At 49.1% G+C, this 21,983-nt stretch overlaps 1 protein-coding gene across 4 annotated transcripts in view; it reads right to left on the reverse strand.

Moving 5' to 3' along the window:
- PALD1 (phosphatase domain containing paladin 1) overlaps window positions 1-21,983 on the reverse strand; it is an 84,885-nt gene that overhangs the window by 61,117 nt on the left and 1,785 nt on the right. Inside the window, exon 1 of one of the 4 annotated variants that reach the window (XM_079900551.1) lies at window positions 16,095-16,223. The exons of the other annotated variants lie outside the window; for them this stretch is intronic. The gene's annotated coding sequence lies outside the window, so the exon portion shown is untranslated. Of the gene's footprint in view, window positions 1-16,094; window positions 16,224-21,983 lie in introns of those variants that run through there. 4 annotated transcript variants of the gene reach the window in all.

The raw sequence follows: 21,983 nt of genomic DNA on the forward strand, positions 1-21,983 counted from the left end.
TAAAAATAGGGCAGGAGGCTGAGTGGCCAGCTGCAGGAAACATCTGCCTCAGCTGCAGAACAAACACAGAGGAAGTCACCATGCTCCAGGGCTCCCAGCTGGGGGAGGAGGTTGGAGAGGAAGGGGGCATCACACTTTCAGTCTGTACCCAGGGTAGGGGCTCAGACCAGCCCACTGCCAGCCCTGGGCCTCATCCCCCAACACCCAACACACGCACACACACACACACACACACACACACACACACACACTCGCAAACACAAGACGGGGTCTAAATTCCCCTTAGGCACCAACGTGTATCTTAGAGTCAAAGCCACCTCTGAGACCCTAGTCTGTCCCTCTCATTCTATAGAAGAGGAAACTAAGGTACAGAGTAGGCCAGAGACCTGCCCAGTCACAGAGACAGTGGCCAGCAGGGCCAGGACCGGGGGCCTCCTACCCCTCTCCCTGCACCTCCCTGCTGTTCTGCTTCACTTTACTGAGCAGGGAAGACCCTGACCAGGAAGAGCTCTCTTGCTCCAGAGAACGAAGCACAAGGTCAAAGTGTTCTCAGGACAGTAAGAAGACATCGTTGCCTTTCTCAACATGAGGAGCAAAGGCCACGGTGGTTGAAACTGCTAGAGGCTCAGCAGGAGGCCCAGCAGCAGCCCAGAACTGGGCTGGTCATCACTTGCGGTGACAAAATACACCAGTGTCACTTAAGAATGTCCTTGATGGAGCTGTGAAACCGATTAATTTCACTGACTCTCAGCCCTTGAGTACATGTCTCTTCAATATTCTGTGTGCTGACCTGGGAAGAGCATGTGGGCTAGTTGCTGGCATACGACAGATGTCTGCAGGACAAGCCCTTGAGAGCTGCTCTGCGCTGTCCGCAGAACCAGCCTCTTTGTCCGTGCAGCACCACTTTCATGTGAAAGAATGGCTGACAAACAAATGATGGTTATTCACAATTGGATATTTGGTAGACGTTTTCTCAAAAATGAACAAAGTGAGCCTGTCCCTTCAAGGAAAACAACTGAGAGCATTTATTGTCAGTGATAAAGTTTGAACTTTTAAGGAAAAATTAGAATTCTCGAAAACTCGCATCAGCCACCAGGAATTTAAAAGCTTCGTAAAACACAAACATTTTGCAATGATATGGTTAACACATGTAATTTTTGGATATGATGAAATCAACTGTGCCATATCTGGAACATCTGAACAACTCAGTGAACCAATATTTTCCCAATGACTGATATATGGTGTTACAAAATCACACCTGGTCAAAGAGCCATTCATAGGAGAAGAGAGTCCAATGAATTTTAATGTAACAAAATATGAAAAGTTCATTAATATGTTTTCAGAGTCTACATTCCCTTTAAGAAACTGTCACTTGTTGAACTTTTATGTAGTATCAAAGGAAAATACCCACAGGCTAACAAAATACTCCTCCCTTTTCCAAAAACCTACCTGTGTGAAGCTGGATTTTCTTCCTATACTTCAATTGAAACAACATATCACAACAGATTGAACGCAGGAACAGATATGAGAATCTAGCTGTCTTCTATTAAACCAGACATTAAAGAGATTTGCAAAACGGCAAAACAATGCTACTCTTCCTACCGTATTTAAAACATAGTTATTTTTCAGGAAAAAATTTATTTATTTTAACATGTAATGGGTCTGCTATCATTATTTTTTAAATGAATGTATAAATATATGCTTTTAAATATACTGTCTTAATTTCTAATATTGTAAATATCAAGTTATAAATATATAACCTCTTTGGGGTCTTCAATTTTTAAGAGTGTAAAGGAAGGAGTATTGAGACTAAAAAGTTGGCAAATAGCCGTGATTTAACCCCCACCATAAGCCCTTGGTTATTGTGTCCTAGCATTATTCCCATTTTGCAGCTACAGACACTGAGGCACAGAGGGTCTCTGTAATCTGCTCAAGGGTACACTGGTGGCTGAAAGCCTCTGAGTGCATGCTCTAAACCTCTAAGCTGTCCCTCACCTAACAACATGCTCCCAAGGTAAGTACAGAAGGATGAACAATGACACACTACAATGGGAACCAGAGAAGCGAAAGAACATAAGTAAATATTTATATAATCTTGGGGCATAACAGAACTTTCTATGCAAATGCTAGAGGAGACATAAAGTTATATATCAATAGACCAGACTACATTAAAAAATGGTCAGCTTTTAACCAACACAGAAAAACCACAAAGTTATAAGGCAAATGACAAATTGGATAAAAATATTTTCAACAGGGCTTCCCTGGTGGCGCAGTGGTTGAGTCCGCCTGCCAATGCAGGGGACACGGGTTCGTGCCCTGGTCTGGGAAGATCCCACATGCCACGGAGCAGCTAGGCCCGTGAGCCATGGCCGCTGAGCCTTCGCGTCCGGAGCCTCTGCTCCGCAACGGGAGAGGCCACAACAGTGAGAGGCCCGCGTAACGCAAAAAAAAAAAAAAAAAAAAAAAAAATTCAACCTATTTTTATTATTTATCATATTTAATATAGAGAAGTTTTTTTAAATGAGAAAACAAGTATGTCTTAAAAGTAAAGCATACCAGGGACTTCCCTGGCAGTCCAGTGGTTAAGACTCCGAGCTTCCAATGCAGGGGGCGCGGGTTCGATCCCTGGTCAGGGAACTAAGATCTCGCATGCCACGCAGCATGGACAAAAACTTTAAAAAGAAATTTTTTTAAAGTAAAGCATACCAAAAAAACAAAACCAAAAACTCAACAAAGAAGAAATACAAATGACCATGACTGTGAGAAAAGATATTCACCTAATTTAAAAATTGGGAACAAGGAGCTGCCACGTGTTGCCTTTCGTGGCATCATAAGCACAGCAGGATGAAAACAACAGGTCTCTGCATGGGTGCCAGGGATGCGCTCCCTCCTAAGCACCTGGCAGGATGTAAACTGGCACAGCTCCCTGGAGGACAATCTGGCAATGCTCCTAAAATATCTTAACAATTTACAACACTTTGATCCAGCAATTCATCAGCTGAGTCAAAGGAAATAATCAAAGATACGGCCACGAAGGTGTTGGGTACAGCTTTGTTTATATTAGTCAAAGACTGGAAACATCTTTCACATCAACAGTGCTCAAAGTTGAACGTATCATGGACATCATCACATCGTCATTAAAATGGACAGAGCATCAGATGACCGTCCCTAACAGAATGTGGAGCCAAAGACGCCAACATAAGCAAGCACTATATGATAGCATTTATCTAAAACTCAAAATCAGGCCAAAGTAGTGTATGGTGTTGGAAATCAGGGACAAAGTCACGTCTAGAGCAGGAAGGAGGTAGGGACAGTGATGGGGTACAGGCTCGGGGTGCTGGAGGAATTCTGTTTCTTGACTTGGTGAGGCTCCGAAGGCTGTGCTCACTTCGTACAATCATCGAGCTGTATACTTGTGATGTGTGTTAAATTTCAACTTAAAAGTTTCCAAAAAAAGTTTCCTTCAAAAGAAGCAAGGAGCAGTTTATTTACTGACATAGGAAAATATCTATTGTATGTTGAGTTTGAAAAAAAAAAAAAGACACTAAACAGTAATTTACAGCTTCATCCCATTGAAAAGGAGAGAGGGTTCCTGTACACAAGCACAAACACTCACACACAATCACACACACACACCACAAAAAATGTCTGGAAGGACAAATCTCAAAACATTAATGATAAATTTGATTATCACTGAGAAGTGGGATCACAGATGATTTTTCTAATCTTCCTGCATATCTTTATTTACTCTGATTTTCCCATATAAAAATATACTATTTATAGAAAAAAGAAGGGGGAAAAAGGAACTACACAGTATGCACACTACACTGATGCCAGGGACCAGGGTTCTACATCAACTTTACAGCCCAAGGAGACCCTGATCCCACAGGAAAAGAGCAGAGGAGTGGGGATGTTCCTGAGTTGCCACTGAGGAAAAGCTAAATACCTTCCGGGGGAATAAACCAGGACATTGGGGTCAGAGAGGCCTGGGTAGGCTCCCAGCACCATCCCCCACCAGAGACCCAGGTCAGTTCCTGAGCTTCTATGAACCTCAGGGTCCCTGCAGTGAAGTGAGGATTCAATGAGGTCAAGAATGTCCTGGGCTGACCAGCTCAGTTCTTGAGGCAGACCTGACACACAGGCTCCCCCAGGTTCCACAGAAGAAGAAAAGGAGGCCCAGGGAGGCTGAATGACCTCCTCACCTTACCCTACAGGCCTGCGACCCCGGAGGACACCCACAGAGGCCCCACAATTGCAGTGTGGTCCAGAGGCCTGACCTCGAGAAGCGCCCTGCCCTCCCTGGGCCCCAGTGCCCCCAGAATAAAAGGTGTCAGCTGGGCATTGAACTTGACCTCGGGAAGCCTCCCTTGGACCCCACACCCATGATTCCCATGAAACCCGCATGTGGAAGGCTGTGGCAGGAAAGGTAGCCAGCTTATCCAGACAGGAAGTGACCTCGCCGGATGAACGACAGGCCAACATTCCATGGGGAGCCCCACCTGCTGGTGACCTTCAGGGTCATGGGAGCCAGGAGTGGGTGGGCACACAGTGGCCAAGGAGGAAACAGGATTTACTGCAGAAGGCCAGGCACATGGCAGACCCCCAGGCAGGGAAGTGACTTCATTTCACACTCTGTCCTCCTCACTTCCGCCCCTGGCATTGCAGGGAGTTAACCCTGAAGGGGCCAAGCTTCACCAGCCCTGGCGAAGTCTACACAGGCCAGGGCCTGAGAATCCAGGCTTTCTCCTCTCCCTCGTCCAATGATCCCCAATCCACAGATAAGGAAACTGAGGCTTAGAGAGGCTGACAACACGGCAGGAACTCCAGGACTTTTCCCATTACCCTGAGCTGCAGAGAGGAGGTAGATGCTAATTCAGGGTTGGGAACTCCAAGAAGGCTTCCTGGAAGAGGAGGCCACTGAACTTTTCCTGGAAGAGGAGGCCACTGAGCTGGGCCTTGTATGATGAGCAACATTTGACAGACAAGAAAGTCATTCTGGGGGCTTCCCTAGTGGCGCAGTGGTTAAGAATCTGCCTGCCAATGCAGGGGACACGGGTTCGAGCCCTGGTCCAGGAAGATCCCACATGCCGCGAAGCAACCAAGCCCGTGCACCACAACTACTGAGTCTGCGCTCTAGAGCCCACGTGCTACAACCACTGAAGCCCATGCGCCCTAGAGTCCGTGCTCTGCAACAAGAGAAGCCACTGCAATGAGAAGCCTGCGCACCACAACGAAGAGTAGCCCCCGCTCACCGCAACAAGAGAAAGCCCGTGCGCAGCAACAAAGACCCAACACAGCCAATAAATAAATAAAGTAAATAAAATAAATTTTAAAAAAAAGAAAGAAAGTCATTCTGAACAGAGGGAACAGCATAGAGAGAGAGAGAGATGCTTGGTACTGTGCAAAGCCTCCTAGGAAGTATTATTATTATGGCATTGTGAGGCTAGAATACAGGATGGGGTAAGGTTGGTTTAAGCCCCAAGTGCCTTGGGGACCATGTCAGAGAGTTAGGATGTTGCTCTGTGGGGTGAGATGTGCTGTCCAGGCCGGGGCAATTGGAGAGAGTCATGACAACACCCTGTGTCAACCTAAGATGGCTGCATGGAGGAGGCAGCCTGTGGGAAGCCAACTCAGAAAGGGCTAAATATTGCTCTGGGACTGCTGGGGCCCAGAGCTCAGCAGGCCTCACCCCACCATGACATTACCCCCAACTAAACTTGGTTTCTCTGTAAAAAAGAAGGGAAAGGAATTAAGAGTACCAACAGTCCAGTGTGCCAAGGTCTCTGCCAGATGCCAAACTGATAAAATAGAAGGGTACTAAGTACACAGCTGCCTAGGTTCAAGCCCAAGCTCCACCACCACCAGCTGTGTGACCTTGACAGAAACACTTAACCTCTCTGTGTTTCAACAGCTGTCAAATAAAGACAAAAACCCTGCCCACCTTTGAGGGCTGTGAGGATTAACTGACATGATAATCCTTGTATATGCCCACTTGAGCACCCACAGCCAGTATTCAATGAATATTCACTACGTTATTTCTCCATTCTGACCCACACTGAGGCTGAATTAATTAGTTTAGATCACACGGCAAAGAAACAGCGGAGCCAAGATTCAAACTGGAGCCTCTGTGGCCCCAGCGCCCAGGCTTATCCCAGCCCATCAGGCAAAACAAAGCCTGAAACCCTAAAACCTAAAACTCGCCAGCCACGGCTCCCCAGGCCTCAGGGCGGTTTCTGACAGGCAAAGCGCTCCACCACCTCAAACCTCCAGTGGCCAAGGGGAGAGCAGGGAGAAATCTCCAGGGCACAGGAGGGAAAGAAAAATATTTCTAACTTCTCCCTCTTCCTGTTTATCTATCCTCTCAATCCCAAAACTCCTGGTAGTTATTTGTTCAGAGAAAGTTCTGCCAAGAGTGACATCCTGCTGCTGCCCGCCCTGCCAGCCTGTGCTGGTGGGAGTAGGGGGGCACTGAGGTCCACATCCCTGCAGACCCCTGCCCGGCCCAAGGAGGCTGCTTCACAAAGGGGCTTTCAACAGAAACCACGGCCCAGGAAGGGGGACCTGGGCCAGGGAGGAGGAGCCACTGCCCTTGTCTCCTCGGAGCCAGCTGGCACCCATCGGCTCCACACTCAGCTCCAATCAGCTGATGAGAAGAATTCGAGGAAATGACTCTCAGCCTGAGCGGGGCACTGCCCTGGGTGGCAGTGGCGACTCGGATCACAGGCTGTGCAGGCAGGCAGACCCAGCGTCCAATCCTGGCTGACCAATGACTTGCTGTGTGACCTTGGCCAAGTTACTGAGCCTAGTACCCTTATCGGTAAAATGAGGGTAATATTAGTACCTACTTCATAAGGAGGTGGTGAGGATTACATGAGACAACATAGGGGAAGGGCTGGCACCTAGGAGATGTGACTAAATGTTATTTATTTCCCACTCCCACAGACAAGTTGATCCCCTCACTCAATCCTGTAGATTTGAGGTTCCTTTAAAATGTACTCCAAAGAACAATTACAGCCTTCAAAAGCAATGAAATTCTGACACATGCTACGACCTAGATGAACCTTGAAGACATTATGCTAAGTGTTTACATAAGCCAGACACAAAAGGACAATCACAATGATTCCACTTATATGAGGTACCTAGAGTAGTCAAATTCACGGAGACAGAAAGAAGAAGGGGGATTACCAGGGGCTGGGGGTGATGGGGAGTTAGCATTTAATAAGCACAACGTTTCCGTTTGGGAAAATTTTAAAGTTCTGGAGCTGGATGGTGGTGATGGTTGCACAACAATGTGAATGTACTTAATGCCACTTAGTTGTACAATTTAAAATGGTTGGGCTTCCCTGGTGGCGCAGTGGTTGGGAGTCCGCCTGCCGATGCAGGGGACACGGGTTCGTGCCCCGGTCCGGGAAGATCCCACATGCCACGGAGCGGATGGGCCCGTGAGCCATGGCCGCTGAGCCTGCGCGTCCGGAGCCTGTGCTCCGCAACGGGAGAGGCCTGTTACAACAGTGAGAGGCCCGCGTACCGCAAAAAAAAAAAAAAAAAAAAATGGTTAAAAGGGTAAATTGTATGGTATGTATATTTTACCTCAATAAGCACAGGGAGCTCAGCTCAGTGCTCTGTGATGACCTAGATGGGGGGAGGGAGGGAGATCCAAGAGGGAGGAGATATAGGTATACATATAGTTGATTCACTTCATTGTACAGAAACTAACACAACACTGTAAAGCAATCTTACTCCAATAAAAAAAAAAACGCCCATATTCCTTTCTGTCCCCACCCTTGGAGAGTTCAGGGTGGAGAGGTGGGACAGGTATGTAAATAGCTAAACGCACCACCTCCCGAGGAGCTGGTGCCACAGAACTGAGTGGAGGGAGCTGAGGAAAGAGACACGAGGCTGCCTCTGCGGCCTGGGAGGGCTTGCTAGAGAAGGTGGTCCCAGCCAGGCATGCGCCAGCCCCAGACAAAGCCGCTCGGTGAGGCTCTTTCGGGTACGAGGAGGGGTCTGACCCTCCACAAGGCTGGGGTGAGAAGAAGCAGGCCAGGGATGGAAAGTGTTGGTAAGAGCAGGGTGAGAGGGCTTGGGGGTGGGGTAGATAGGCTGATTTCGCCCATGAGTCATCATGTGACCTTGAGCAAGTACTTCCCCTTCTGGATCTACATTGGATCTACTCCTGGGTTCTATCCCAGCACCCAGCAAGCACCCCTGGATCTACATCCTAGAGAAGTTAGTGTTTGTGTCCACAGGCAAGAGTGTTCAGCAGCTTTTCTCATAATACCCCCCAAAACTGGAAACTAGGCAAAAGTCCATCTATAGGGAGAAAAATAAATAAATAAATAAATAAATAAATATATATATACACACACACACATACACACACACACACACACACAGTGATACATCCACACAATGGAATACCACACAGCAATGAAAAAGACAGGCTGTAGCATCACATATGAATCACAGAGTTCATGTTGAGAGGAAGAAGCCAGAAGAAGCCAGATAAAAATAGCTCATACCATATGGTTCCAATCACATCCAATCAAGAACAGGCAAGACTCATCCTTGAAAGGCACTCAGCAGCACAGCCACTTGAGAGGATGGGGGAGTCTGGTAACTGACTGGGAAAAGACCCCAGGGAATCTCCCAGCCCACTGATAATGTTCTATATCTTGACCTGGGTATGGGTTACACAGCTGATATACCTGTAACAATTCATCAAACCACGCCCTGGTTTACTGTCTGAAAATTCTACCTCAATTTACAAAATAAAATACAAACAGCTAATAACTCATACTCTGTCCTCCTCTGAGGGCTGCAGTGAGGCGACACTGCGAAGCTGGATGTGGAAAGGTTATGGAAGGTGTTGGGTGGTGGGTAAGAACACAGGCTGGGAGTCACAAGGACCAGGGTTCAAGTCCTCATGCTCCCTCTGACTGGATATGATCTTTTCTTCTGTGATTTTTTTTGTTGCTGTTGGCCACATTTTTTATTACGAAATTTGTACTTAATGCCACAAGTCAAACAAGGATGTATAAAGAAAAAGTTTATGCCTGTTCCATCCCCCTCCAAGCCCACCTGTTAAGCTTCCTTCTACAACAAGCTTTTTTTCCTTAGCAAGACAACACAAACAGCCCCTCCCAGTTAATTACATATAACTCCAACCCTGTTAAATGGTGGTGTGTCATTTCATTGTATCACTACTCATTCAACAAAGAGCTACTAAGTATTAACCATGTCAACCAGATAGGAACCTGGGAGCAGACGTTCCCACAACAGAGAGGAAGAGAGGGAGGGAGTCAACAAACAAATACAATAGTGGGGCTTCCCTGGTGGTGCAGTGGTTAAGAATCCGCCTGCCAATGCAGGGGACACGGGTTTAAGCCCTGGTCCGGGAAGATCCCACATGCCATGGAGCAACTAAGCCCGTGCACCACAGCTACTAAGCCTGCACTCTAGAGCCCGTGAGCTCCAACTACTGAGCCCACGTGCCACAACTACTGAAGCCCGCCTGCCTAGAGCCCGTGCTCCACAACGAGAAGCCACAGCAATGAGAAACCCATGCACCACAACGAAGAGTAGCCCCTGCTCGCCACAACTAGAGAAAGCCCACACGCAGCATCAAAGACCCAAGGCAGCCAAAAATAAAATGAATAAAATAAATAAATTTATTTTTTAAAAAAAGAAATACAATAGTGACACATTGCATACACTGTGATGAGGGCCCCAAGGGCTGAGATGCTGAGATAGAAAATGAGGAAGGTAGGAAAAGGACATACAGATCTTCAACTTATGACGGGGTTACCTCCTAATAAACCCATCATAAATTGAACATATCACAAGTCAAAAATGCATTTAACACACCTCACCTACTGAACAACTTAGCTAGCCCACCTTAAACATTCTCAGAACACTTACATTAGCCTACGGTTGGGCAAAATCATCTAACAAGAAGCCTATTTTATAATACAGTGTTGAATCCCTCATGTAATTTATTGAATACTATACCAAAAGTGAAAAGAACGGTTGTATGGATGCAGAATGGTTATACGTGTATCGGTTGTTTACCCTTGTGACCGCGTTGCTGACAGAGCTGTGGCTACTGCTGCCCAGCATCACGGGAGAGGAGCGCACCGCACATCACTAGCCCAAAAAACGATCCAAATGCAAAATTCCAAGTACGGTTCCTACTGACTGCATGTCTCTTTCACGCCATCTTAAAATCAAAAAGTCATAAGTCGAACCACTGTAAGTTGGGGACCGTCTGTATTGTAGATATGATGGTCACGGAAGGCCTACGCTGACATCTAAAGAACAGGAAGGTTTGGGCCACGTGAAAAGCAGGCCAGGAAGAGGAACACAGCCCGTGCCAGGGTCCTGCGTGGGTAGAAGGCAGAAGTGAAAGGAGACAGTGTGGTCTCTGGGGCACGGCCACTCAATCCCGGTGCACAAAGCCTTACGTCCTGATAGTCTGACTTCTTTAGGACAGGCCCCCAAAATTTGGACTGCTTAGATGAAAAGGCACGTGCATTTTAAAAACTAGAGTGACTAAGTGCCATGTTACTTTTCCAAACGGTTGTAGCACATCCTACAGCAACCAGAATTGCTTAAGACACATCCTCATCGGTTTAAGAAGTTATGGATCCTTTCCATTTTTGCCCACATGAAAGCTCTCTGTTTCCACACAAAAGCTCTCCACACCCAATTCACAGAATGGGGTAAATGACAGCTCTTCCTCCTCAGGATGCGGCGAGGTTTAACTGAGAAACGAATCCATCTAAGCTGCTGAGCCCAGCGCCTAGCACAGAGTGAGCGCTCAACAAACGGGGCAGGCTGTCCCATCACCTGCATGAACGCCAACTCCGTAGTTACCATTTTAACAAAGGGAGCTTCCTAAGGGGAGCTGGGAAGCCTCACACCCACGAGGTTTAGCATGGCTGTCCCTAGACACAGGGCCATAGGGAGAAGGAGGTGGAACTATGGCTCAGCAAAAGGGCACTGGGAGTCAAGAGACTAGGTTCAAGTGAACCTTTCTGAGACTCAGCTTCCTCATCTATAAAATGGCCCAATTCACTCCCTCTTGATGCAGCCATTCTACAAACGTTTCTGGGGCATCTACTATGTGCAGGGCATTGTTCTAGGAGCTAACAGTACAGAATAAAAATTCCTGCCTCATACATGCTAGCTGGAGACACAGAAATAAACTAGATAAATTAGTAAAATATATGGTATATCAGGAGGTGATAACTGATATGAAAGAAAAGGGTTATGGAGACGAGGCACGGAATTGTAGGGTATCCAAGGGAGGCTTCACATTTGAGTAAAGACCTGAAGGAAGTTACATGGCAAGCTATGTGGCTCTGGGGAGGAAAAGCATCCCTGGTCAAGGGACCAGTTGTGCAAATGCCCTGAGGTGGGGTGTTCCCAATGTTTTGCAGGAGCCGTGAGGCAGCCGGTTTGGCTGGAGCAGGGTGAGAGCGAGCGGGTGGGTACTAGATGGAGGCCACAGTAAGGACACTGGCCTTCTCTGTAGGTAAATGTGGAACTACTAGGGGGGGCTTGGGCAGAGAAGTGCCCTGGGCTGACTTTCACATTCCAACAAGGTCACCCTGCTGCTGTGCTAGAAGAGGCTGTCGGGGGCCGAGCACGAAAGCCAACAGCCTGTTAGGAGTCTTCCGCAACCGCACAAGTGATGCTAGCGGCTTGGGCCCGCAGCATGGCTCGTCCTGGACCCATTTTGAAGGTAAGCCAAGAGGACCTGCTGACGCGTTTCTGAGGTGTGAGAGACACAGAGGAACTACAGATGACTTCAGGTTTGGCCTGAACAACTAAGGGACGGGGCTGCCACTCACTGAGATGGGACAAAGGGGGAAGCATGTGCAGTGAGGGCTGAGCAGACAGACAGGGCAGCCATGGTCTCCATTCCATGCAAGCTCAGAAGGAAGCAGCAGGCCCTGGAGACCTGAAAAGAAAGAGGAGCCGGTCCTGAGGCCTGTGCGGCTCCCTCTGGAAAGCAATACGAAAGCCAGAGAGGGGAAGGTGGCATCGGAGGTCTGACCTGCCACACGTCTGACCCACTACGGGCCTTGCTGCCCACAGAGCCCGGGCCACGGCCACGGCTGGCTGCTCACGGGCCCACATCACAGGTGGAGAAACTGAGGGCACTGAGTTCTACAGTGAGCACCTCTCATTTAGAAGCCAGAAAGGGCCAGGGCGATTTAAGGCTGGGAGGCAGACAGCTCCCACCTACCACCCCAAACAGGGACAATGGGGCTGAAGCCCAGTGTCCTCACCACCCAGGAAGCCCACAGGATCCCAAGAGGTGACGAGGACTCTGGGTTGCCCAGAGCTGAGAATATGACTCGATCCAGACTCCAAGGATGTCTGCTTCGGGATCCGTGAGCTCTCCCCTGTCCCCCTCACCACTGGGATTTAATTCACATAACCATGAAGTTCACCCTTATAAAATACACAATTCGGTGGCATTTAATACATTCACATTGTTGTACAACCATCACTATTACCTAATTCCAGAATATCAAACCCAAACAGTTAACCATGGAATTATCATATGACCCAGCAATTCCATTCCTAGGTACATACCCAAGAGAACTGAAAACAGGTACATGAATGTTCTAGTCACAACAGCCAAAAGGTAGGAACAATCTAAATGTCCGTCAAATGATAAATGGATAAACAGAACGTGGTATATTCACACAGTGGATTATTATTCAGCCACAAAAAGAAATGAAGCACCGATACACACTACAATGTAGTCGAACTTCGCTAACATTACACCAAGTGAAAGAAGCCCAGACACAAAAAGTCACGTATCGTATGATTCCATTTCTATGAAATACCCAAAAGAGGTAAATCCACAGAGACAAGAGCGTAGATTAGTGGTGCCAGGGGCTGGGGAGAGGGGGAATCAGGAGTGACGGCTTTAGAGATACAGAGTTTCCTTTGGGGTGATGAGTATGTTTTGGATACTGAACGTTACTAATCATCAAGGAAATGCAGATCAAAAGCACAATGAGATATCACCTCACACCTGTCAGGATGGCTATTATCAAAAAAACAAAAGACAAGTGTTGGCAAGGATGTGGAGAAATTGGAACCCTTGCACGCTGTTGGTGGGAACGTAGTGTGGTGCAGCCACTGTGGAAAACTGCACACAGGTTCCTAAAAATTAAAAATAGAACTTCCAGATGATCCAGCAGTCCCACTTCTGGGTATTTATCCAAAAGAACTGAAATCAGGATCTCAAAAGAGGTATTAGCGTACCCACGTTCACTACAGCATGAGACACAACAGCCAAGAGGTGGAAGCAACCCAAACGTCCATCGATGGATGAATGGTACATACACACGATGGAATATTATTCAGTCTTTAAAAAGAAGGAAATTCTGCAGTATGCGAGCACATGGACAAACCTTGAGGACATTACGCTAAGTGAAATAAGCCAGTCACAGAAAGACAAGACTGCATGCTTCCACTTACATGAGGGATCTAAAGTAGTCAAATTCATAAATGGAATGGTGGTTGCCAGGGGCTGGGCGAAGGGAGAAATGGGGAGTTCCTAATCAACAGGCACAAAGTTTCGGTTAAGCAAGGTGAATCAGCTCTAGAGATCTGCTGTACAGCATTGTCCTTATAGTCAAAAGTAAGATATTATGGGATTCCCTGGTGGCGCAGTGGTTGAGAGTCCGCCTGCCGATGCAGGGGACACGGGTTCATGCCCTGGTCTGGGAAGATCCCACGTGCCGCGGAGCGGCTGGGCCTGTGAGCCATGGCCGCTGAGCCTGCGCGTTGGAGCCTGTGTTCCGCAACGGGAGAGGCCACAACAGTGTGAGGCCCGCGTACCGCAAAAAAAAAAAAAAATTTGTTAAGAGGGTAGTTCTCATGTTAAGTGTTCTTACCACAATAAAATAAAAATTTTTTCCATGTTTTGGAATTAGGTAGACGTGATGGTTGCACAATTTTGTGAATGTGCTAAATACCACTGAATTGCACACTTTGAAACAGTTAATTTTATGTTATATGAATTTCACCTCAATTTTAAAAAGTCTCCAATAAAAATGTTAAAAAATAAAAAATAATAATAAAAAAATTTTTTAAAATAATGAGAGCATGCCCTGGGACATCCAAATGACCATCTCACAAGCAAGTGCTGCTGTGCAATTTGGGGCTCCGGCCTGCTCCTGTGTTTATGATTCAGTTCCTTCTTTGTGAAGGCCAAATGACATCACTGCGCACAACACAAACAAAGGTTGTGCTTCAAAGAAGAGAAGGGGGTGGGGTGGAGAACTGAGCCACCCTGTAGCCCATGGCAGCCTGGATGTGCCCAGTTCAAAGGCCCAATCTCTTAGCAGTCAGGACTGTGTTCATGTTGAGAGCACCCACGTGAATAGAGCAAAGCCCATCTCTGTGCCAAATTCCGGATTCCCACGAGAAGTGGGCTTAACAGCCACTATATGTAGATTTCAATAACGCCATGAGTACACCCGTATCTTTGATCAAATGAGCCAGCTTTCCAGGTTATCAAGTGTACTATTAAAACAGCCATTTGGGGATTACTCATTGGCAGTTCAGGCTCAAAGGTGGGTATAGTCGGCCAGCCACATCTTTGGGTTCTGTAATCCTCGGATTCAACCAACCTCAGATTGAAAAAATTTGGAAAAAAAAAAAAATTCCAGAAAGTTCCAAAAAGCAAAACTTGAATTTGCCGTGTGCTGGCAACTATTTACATAGCATTTACATTGTATTTACAACGATCAACATAACATTTACATTATACTAGGTATTATAAGTAATCTAGAGATGATTTAAAAGATAGGGGAGGATGTGTATAGGTTATATGCAAATACTGTGCCGTTTTTATACAAGGGACTTGAGCATCTTGACTTTGGAATCCGTGAGGGTCCTGAAACCAATTCCCCCACCCAGGATGCTGCCGAGGGACAACTGTAATCAGAATCACCCCAAACCAGCCAGCCAGCCCAGCAGGCACAAGTGACAGAAGCAGGGGAAACAGAAGGGGCCAGCTCTCTGCTATCAACCCAACGACGGCAATTTCATTTCAGTTCACGTCCTTCCAATTAAATTAACATTGCTCATTTGAAATGGGCCGGCTTTCTGGTTTTATTAGTTTTTTTCTGGCTTTATTTCATGTTTGCTTTATACTTATGTAAAAACTATGTAAGTCTGAGGCACTTACACCTAGTTTTATATTTGTACATTTAAGTTATATTCTAATAAGAAAATTTAAATCAACAGGTGAGGCTTTTTCTTTCCTTGAAAAGGGAGTCCAGACATACTTATGATTCCATTCATATGAAATGTCCAGAACAAGCAAATCTATAGAGACAGAAAGCAGACTTGTGGGGTGGGGACTGATGACTAATGAGTACAGGGTATTTTTCTGGTTTAATGAAAATGTTGTAAAATTAGACTATAGGGACAGATGTACAACTCTTTGAATACACTAAAAGCTATTGAACTGTACACTTTACATCACTGAACTGTATGGCTTGTGAGTTAAATCTCAATAAAGCTATTTTTAAAAGCGGGGGATGGGTCAACCTATTACCCAGGTTTGAGCTGCACTGCGCTGGAAAAAATCACAGGGAAATCAACAAACCCACCTATTCACCGCTTCCCTTTCAGGCCTACTCTACTCTTCCTCCCCCTACACTGTGGCCAAGGGCTCAGGAGACAGAGGCTAAGATGAAATCCTAAGTCACAAGCCAAGCCCACCCTGGGTGAGCAGGTGGCTGCCCTCAGACACCACAACACAGGATTCCTATCTCTTGGAATCCACTTCATACAACAGCATTAAGGCACTATTTGAATTATTAAATTCGGAAAAACTTAAAAACAATGAAAACAACCAATGTCAGTAAGTATGCAGGGAATGTGATTCAGTATACATCAGAGGCAGCCTCAAGGAAAGAAGCATGACAATAAAGATTCAGCACCTCAGTGACCCAGCTGGCTGGGGATGGCGTAGAGCCAGGAGCCAGCACATCTGAGCACAGGCAGTCCCCATCCAGGGGAGGCAGCCAACATCCCCACCCTTCACCCACACTCACCCAGCACAGCCTGCCCGCAGGACAGGGTCCCTATCCAAGCACGCTGCTTGCCTCCAGCCTCAGCAAGGGGCAACTCCGCGGCAACAAGAACGGAGGCCTCAAGGGCCCATCTTCTGTCGACCCAGCAAATCTCCCTCTCCTTGGGCCTATTCCTTCCAGCGGCACTTTACAGAGACAGGAAGAGGAAGCCCCTGCCGGCAGCTGCTGGGTGGGAGGCGCTGCTGAAGCCAGCAGGAGTGCACGTCCACCCCTGACAGACGGACCCCTTTTGTCCCAATGCCTCCCTCCCTCCACAAACCTCTTGGAACTGACCACCTCCAGGAAGCCGCCTTCTGTCTCCCCAAAGGTTCACTGAGCCCCAGCTCGGAGCCGGAGGAGGGGGAGGGAGTGGACACCTGTTCATCTGGCCCAGGCCCCCACCTCTGGGCCCTCAGCTCAGGGCTGGCTCCCAGGGAACACGGAGAACTCAGACGGCTGTGCTGGGAACACCCCCAAGACCAAGGGCTAAGTGAAGAAGCGGGCCCCAGAACCCTGGCCCAAGTGCCATCCCATCTATATCCCCAAATCGAAACTATACAAACTCACACAGAGGCACAGAAAAGAAGACGGTGGGATATTCACAAATTGCTGAGAGGGATGCCTCGGGGGAAGAGAGTCAGTCAGGAGGGGGAAGTGGCTTTCAGATTTTACTCTCTCTCTCTCTCTGAAGCTACTACCTGAATCCTTCATAAAGATAACTACTTAATTTTCTTTTAACTGAAAACATTTTCAAAAGCAGGGTAGACATCCATCAACTGGAAACTCGGTAAACAAGCTATGCTCCCTGCACACATTGGGATGAAAAAGGAAGGCACTCCTGGAACACAGGACAACGTGGACGAGACTCGAGAACATTACGCTTAGTTGAATAGGCAGAAATAAAATATACCTATTATCTGCCTGAGTCTACTTATGTGAAAATCTAGAAAAAAGCAAAACCAGAGTGACAGGAGATAAGCGGCCTGGGACCAGGCGTGGGAGTGGCTACTGACGGCAGGGGAGCCCCAGGAAAGCTTCTGGGTGATGGAAGCGTTCACACACTCGACTGGAGTGGGGCTGCACGCCCATGACCTTCACCGACACTCAGCCAGCTGCCCCCTAGGCTGGGTGACTGTTATGGTATGTGTACCTCAATAAAACTTCCTTTCTAAGTGAGGTAGAAGGAATGGAGTCAGTGCTTAATGAGAAAGGGGTCTTCCTTTGGGGTGATGAAAATGTTTTGGAACTTGATGGAAGTGGTGGTCCCACAACACTGCGAATGTACTCGATGCCACTCGACTGTGTACTTCAACATGGTCAATTTTACGTCAAGTGACTTTCACCTCAATTTTTTTTTTTAATTTTAAGTAGACGTAAAAATTTATTACGCCCATTTTGCAGATGAGAAAACTGGGCTCAGAGGAAGCAGTCAACTGCTGGTCCTGGGCTTATCCACCGATGCCTCAGACCCAGTTCAGAGCATCTACACCCAGCAGAAGAGAGAGACCTGCTCTGCACTTCCCCGGAAGGCTCTGCGGCACCGGGGCCGATCTCCAGAGAGGCCCTTGGCTCTGGGGCATTTGAAAACCAGAGCTTCCCGACAGACCTCGGAGCAAGCCAGCACAGCACCTGCAGGAGACTCCCAAAGTCTGCGAGCTCCACCAACAGATGGGGCTGCCACGGGGGCAGGGAGTGAGCACCACCAAGCGGGTGATCTAACGAAGGCTAAAGCAAGGATGGGGGTAGGGAGGGTTCCGATCAGATCCAGGGTGGATGAGGTCTTCTAGGTCCTGCCAGTCAGGGCCCTGGGGAGTTGAGGGGTCGGCACCAACGTCAGGGACCCAGGAGAAGGACTCAGTAACTAGAGGGCAGCAGTCAAAGTGGACACATCCACCAGCCACTTTGTGACGGGCAGGAGAGGGGTGAACTCTTTTCTGGGGTCTGCAGTTCCAAGAAAAGGAAAAGGAAAAGGGGAGAAGTTCCCCTCTGTGCTTTCTAAACAGAATCTTCAAAAATGCCCAGTGTCCCGGTCCTCCACTCTGGGGAGGGCCAGGACAGAAGACACACCGCCTGCAGATAGGCAGAGCCTGGGGCTCAGCAGGATGCAGAGTCCGGCAAAGCCCAAGGTCACCTGAGGGCACTCACTTCTCTCCTCCCCTGCCCCCCGACATGCCCCCGACCCAGCCTCTTGGCAGTGGGGCTGTTTCTCATGGGCGAGGGAGAGAAGCCAAGCCGTGCACCCACAGCTGTCCCAGCACCACACCCTCCCTCCTCCTGGAATTTCTGAAAGCCCAGCTCCCTGGGAGCCCGCAGGGTCAGGAGCGGCACACCCAGTTCCAAGATGCTTTCTACTGCCTGCCATGGGCATGGAGGTAACCCCAGATGCCCCATGTCTCTCCCTCATCAGTGTGCCCCAGCTCCAGCCCAAGCAGGGGCATCCTTCAGAGCTAAAGCCAGTCCACATGTCAGTTACAGGAAATAAAACACCTTCTAATTCTACTATTAGACATTCACTCCTTAGGAGAGGTTTCAAAGGCTTCAGTTCATTCCTGAGGAAGGGGACCTGTTAACCTATAGGCATCTCAGCTAAGAGCAAAAACAGGCATGTTGATGCTGGGGTGAGAGCAGTCTGGAGTCCCCAGCTCAATAATGAGGGGTCCCAGGAAGGGCTGGCAGGCCTTTATAAGAGGGTGGGAAGGTCCCCTGGAGAATGGGGGGGACAGTGAATGTGATTCTTTAAAGGAAAGGGGGAGGTCAGAATTCCGGGGGACCTCTAGCTTATGTCCTAAGAGGCACACCAGGGCTACCTCTGAGCCCAGTGTGGGAGGGACAGCAGGTCGCAGAAAGGTCTCTCCTGACAGGCCAGGAGTGCTGAGCGTGGGTCCCACCCCAGGTCCGTGGATCTTCTCACGTTCCCTAAACACGCCAAGCTGTCACATCTCTGCATGGGCTGCTCATTCTGCTTGGGAAGCCTTTCTCATCCTTGCAAACTCTTGGCCATCCTTCAAAGCCCACCTGAAGCACGACCCCATCCCCAGGCAAGCCCTTCCCTCCCTCTGGCTCCAATCACAGCTGGCACAGGCCCTGGGAAGGTACCAGTGGGAGAAGGTAGACATGTGCCTCTCTCATCTGGCAGCGACTGAGTCTCACTCACCTTTGGTCCCCTGCACCTCATACTGAACCTGGGGGCAGGAAAGCCCAGGAATTGGAACCACGAAGCCATCCTGTTGCCTTTCCACCATGAGGCACTGTGCAAACAGCCTGGCCTCTGGGGCCTCACAGGTCTCTCCCTCTGCTGAGATTAACTGGAACCATGGTAATAGAAGCACCTAATGTTTACTGAGCACCTACTATGAGCCACACACTACCCCAAGGGCTCTCCATGTGCCACCTCCTTTCACCCTTGTGACATTCTCATAAGGGAGTTACTATTATTAATCCTGCTACACAAGGGAATCAGGCACAGAGAGGTTAAGTGAATTGTCTGGTGCCATACAGCTAGCAAGAGAGGAAGCCGAAATTCAGACCATAGTGGTCTGGTTCCGGGCCCGGTATTCGTTTTTTTTGTGGTATGCGGGCCTCTCACTGTTGTGGCCTCTCCTGTTGCGGAGCACAGGCTCCAGACGCGCAGGCTCAGCGGCCATGGCTCACGGGCCCAGCCGCTCCGCGGCATGTGGGATCTTCCCGGACCAGGGCACGAACCCGTGTCCCCTGCATCGGCAGGCGGACTCTCAACCACTGCGCCACCAGGGAAGCCTCCGGTATTCTTAATCGCTACAGGTCTGTTGAGGGGTAGGAAGATGGGTCACTTGTCAGGACAAGCTCTAAGTGTAAGAGGAACTCAGAGATTTTAAAGACTAGTTCTCCCCGGACCTTCTCTTTCCCCAGGTCCCAGCCAAACACCTAGGAAGAACAGCAGGGCCTCCTCCCAGATCCGGCCTGCTGCTCCCAAGCTCATCCCGGTGCTGAGCACCAGTTCCAGGAAACACAAAAGGCCCATCTGCAAGCCCCCTGGCCCAGGCTGGGAAGATGCACGGCTGCCCGCTGGGAGGCAGAGCCATAATTTGGGGCTATTCTTAGCAAACCACTGGCTCCCCTCCCAGAGGCCCAGCAGGAGGCAGACCCAAGCTTCATACATCCTGCTTGCAGGCGTGCAGAGGTCCCACAGGGCTAAGGAGCGACTGGTGGGCAGGAGGTGAGGACAAAGCCCTCCATGTTTCAAACCAGAGGTGCCTGGCCTGCTAGCCTTCCTTCCCAGGGCCAGGCACCTGGCTGCTGAAGCAGCTCTGGAGAGTCCTGGCCACAGGGGAAGGCTGGTCACCAAGGCTCCACTGACAGTGCTCGCTCTGTGCCAGACCCTGGGCCACACACTTTCCACTGATTATCTCACATTTAACCCTCACCACACCCCAAGGGCAAGGGGTTACTGGCACCATTTTAAAGACGAGACGTTTCACTTTAAAGATGAGTTAGTTAAGACATTAAGTAACTTGCCCAGGTAACAGGGTGAGTTAGTGTCGAGCTGTATCTCCCAATCTCCAGGTTGAGCCATAGCCAGATTGGGGGCAGGAGGGCCTTCCCTGTCCAAGGGTTAGGGGGAGGGGCAGTCCATACCAGAAAGCAAAGGTCTCATCAAAGACCCAACTGCATATCTACTCTTTCTCTTTCCCAGGGGTTGTCCCTTCCCTGCCAAAAACCCTCAGGCTTGGGCTCAGAAGGAGAGTCCCCAGCCAGGTACCTCCCCTACCCTGACCACACGACCTCACTTCAGGAAGCTCTGGAGACCCAGGGGAGATGAGCCTCAAAGTTCAAGAAGTCCCTGATGGTGTTTAAGGCATGCACCCAGCCCTGTAACTTAGGGAGGAGGGAGGTCAAAGAACTCTCAGGGTGAAACAGAGGATACTGAGCCCTTTGGGGTCTTCAAACTCCAAAGCGGGAGTCCAGAAATGAAGCCACACCACACAGCACCTGTACCACCTCCACCCCAAACAGGTCAGCTTTCAGGCACTGCTGCCACGCAGAGTCACAGGGATAACTGAGCACCACTTGCCTCGGACTATATCTTGGTACCTACCTCCGACTGTGTTCTGCCCTCTGCTGTCGGAAGATTCAGCAGGTATAAGTGTCTGTGTGTGTCCCAGGTGCCCAGAGCCAACTCCATGTCTGCCCAGGATTCAAGGCACGTCCACGTGGCTCCATGTCTCGCGTTGGTGAATGTCAGCTCACATCCCTGTCTGTGCTTCCGTGAGCCCACCCATATGTCTGTCCACTTCCATCAGCCAAATCTCCATGATAGCGTAGGTCCATCTATAGAGTATCTGCGGCCTGTGCGTGGTCCACACTTGTGTGTTCACACTGTCTGCCCCTGCACGTGCGTGTGCCTTGGGTTGCTTGCCCACCTCCACTGCCTTCGTGTCCATCTGTATCCAGTTCCTCACTGCCCTTGCCCACACAGTTATAAACCTGAGCACGCACGCACATCTCTCCTCATGCCAGCATTCCCCACCTGTGCCCAGGTGACCCTGTGTGTGCCACCTGTTTGGAGGCAGGTGGGTGTGTTCACCCAAGTACTCACAGTGCCGGCCAAGGGCTAAAGGGTGAGTTCAGCAACACCCACCCCCAGAACAGCTCCCAAGGCCACAGGCACGAGCACACTGCCACCTCTGCAAAGTGTTCCAGAAAACAGAAACTTGCCAGGGATGATGCGGGAGAGGACAGAGCCCTAGACAAAGCAGAACCTCAGAAGTGAGGTCAGGATGCCCCAGGTACCACTCACCTCAAACCAGCCCTGCCAGGCCTGCCTACCTCCAACACCCCAACTCCAACCCCCGATGGCCAGCGAGGGGAAGATTGTCTGTCTGCACTCACAGG

The sequence above is a fragment of the Stenella coeruleoalba genome (assembly GCF_951394435.1).
Source record: "Stenella coeruleoalba genome assembly, chromosome: 16".
Classification (NCBI taxonomy): domain Eukaryota; kingdom Metazoa; phylum Chordata; class Mammalia; order Artiodactyla; family Delphinidae; genus Stenella; species Stenella coeruleoalba.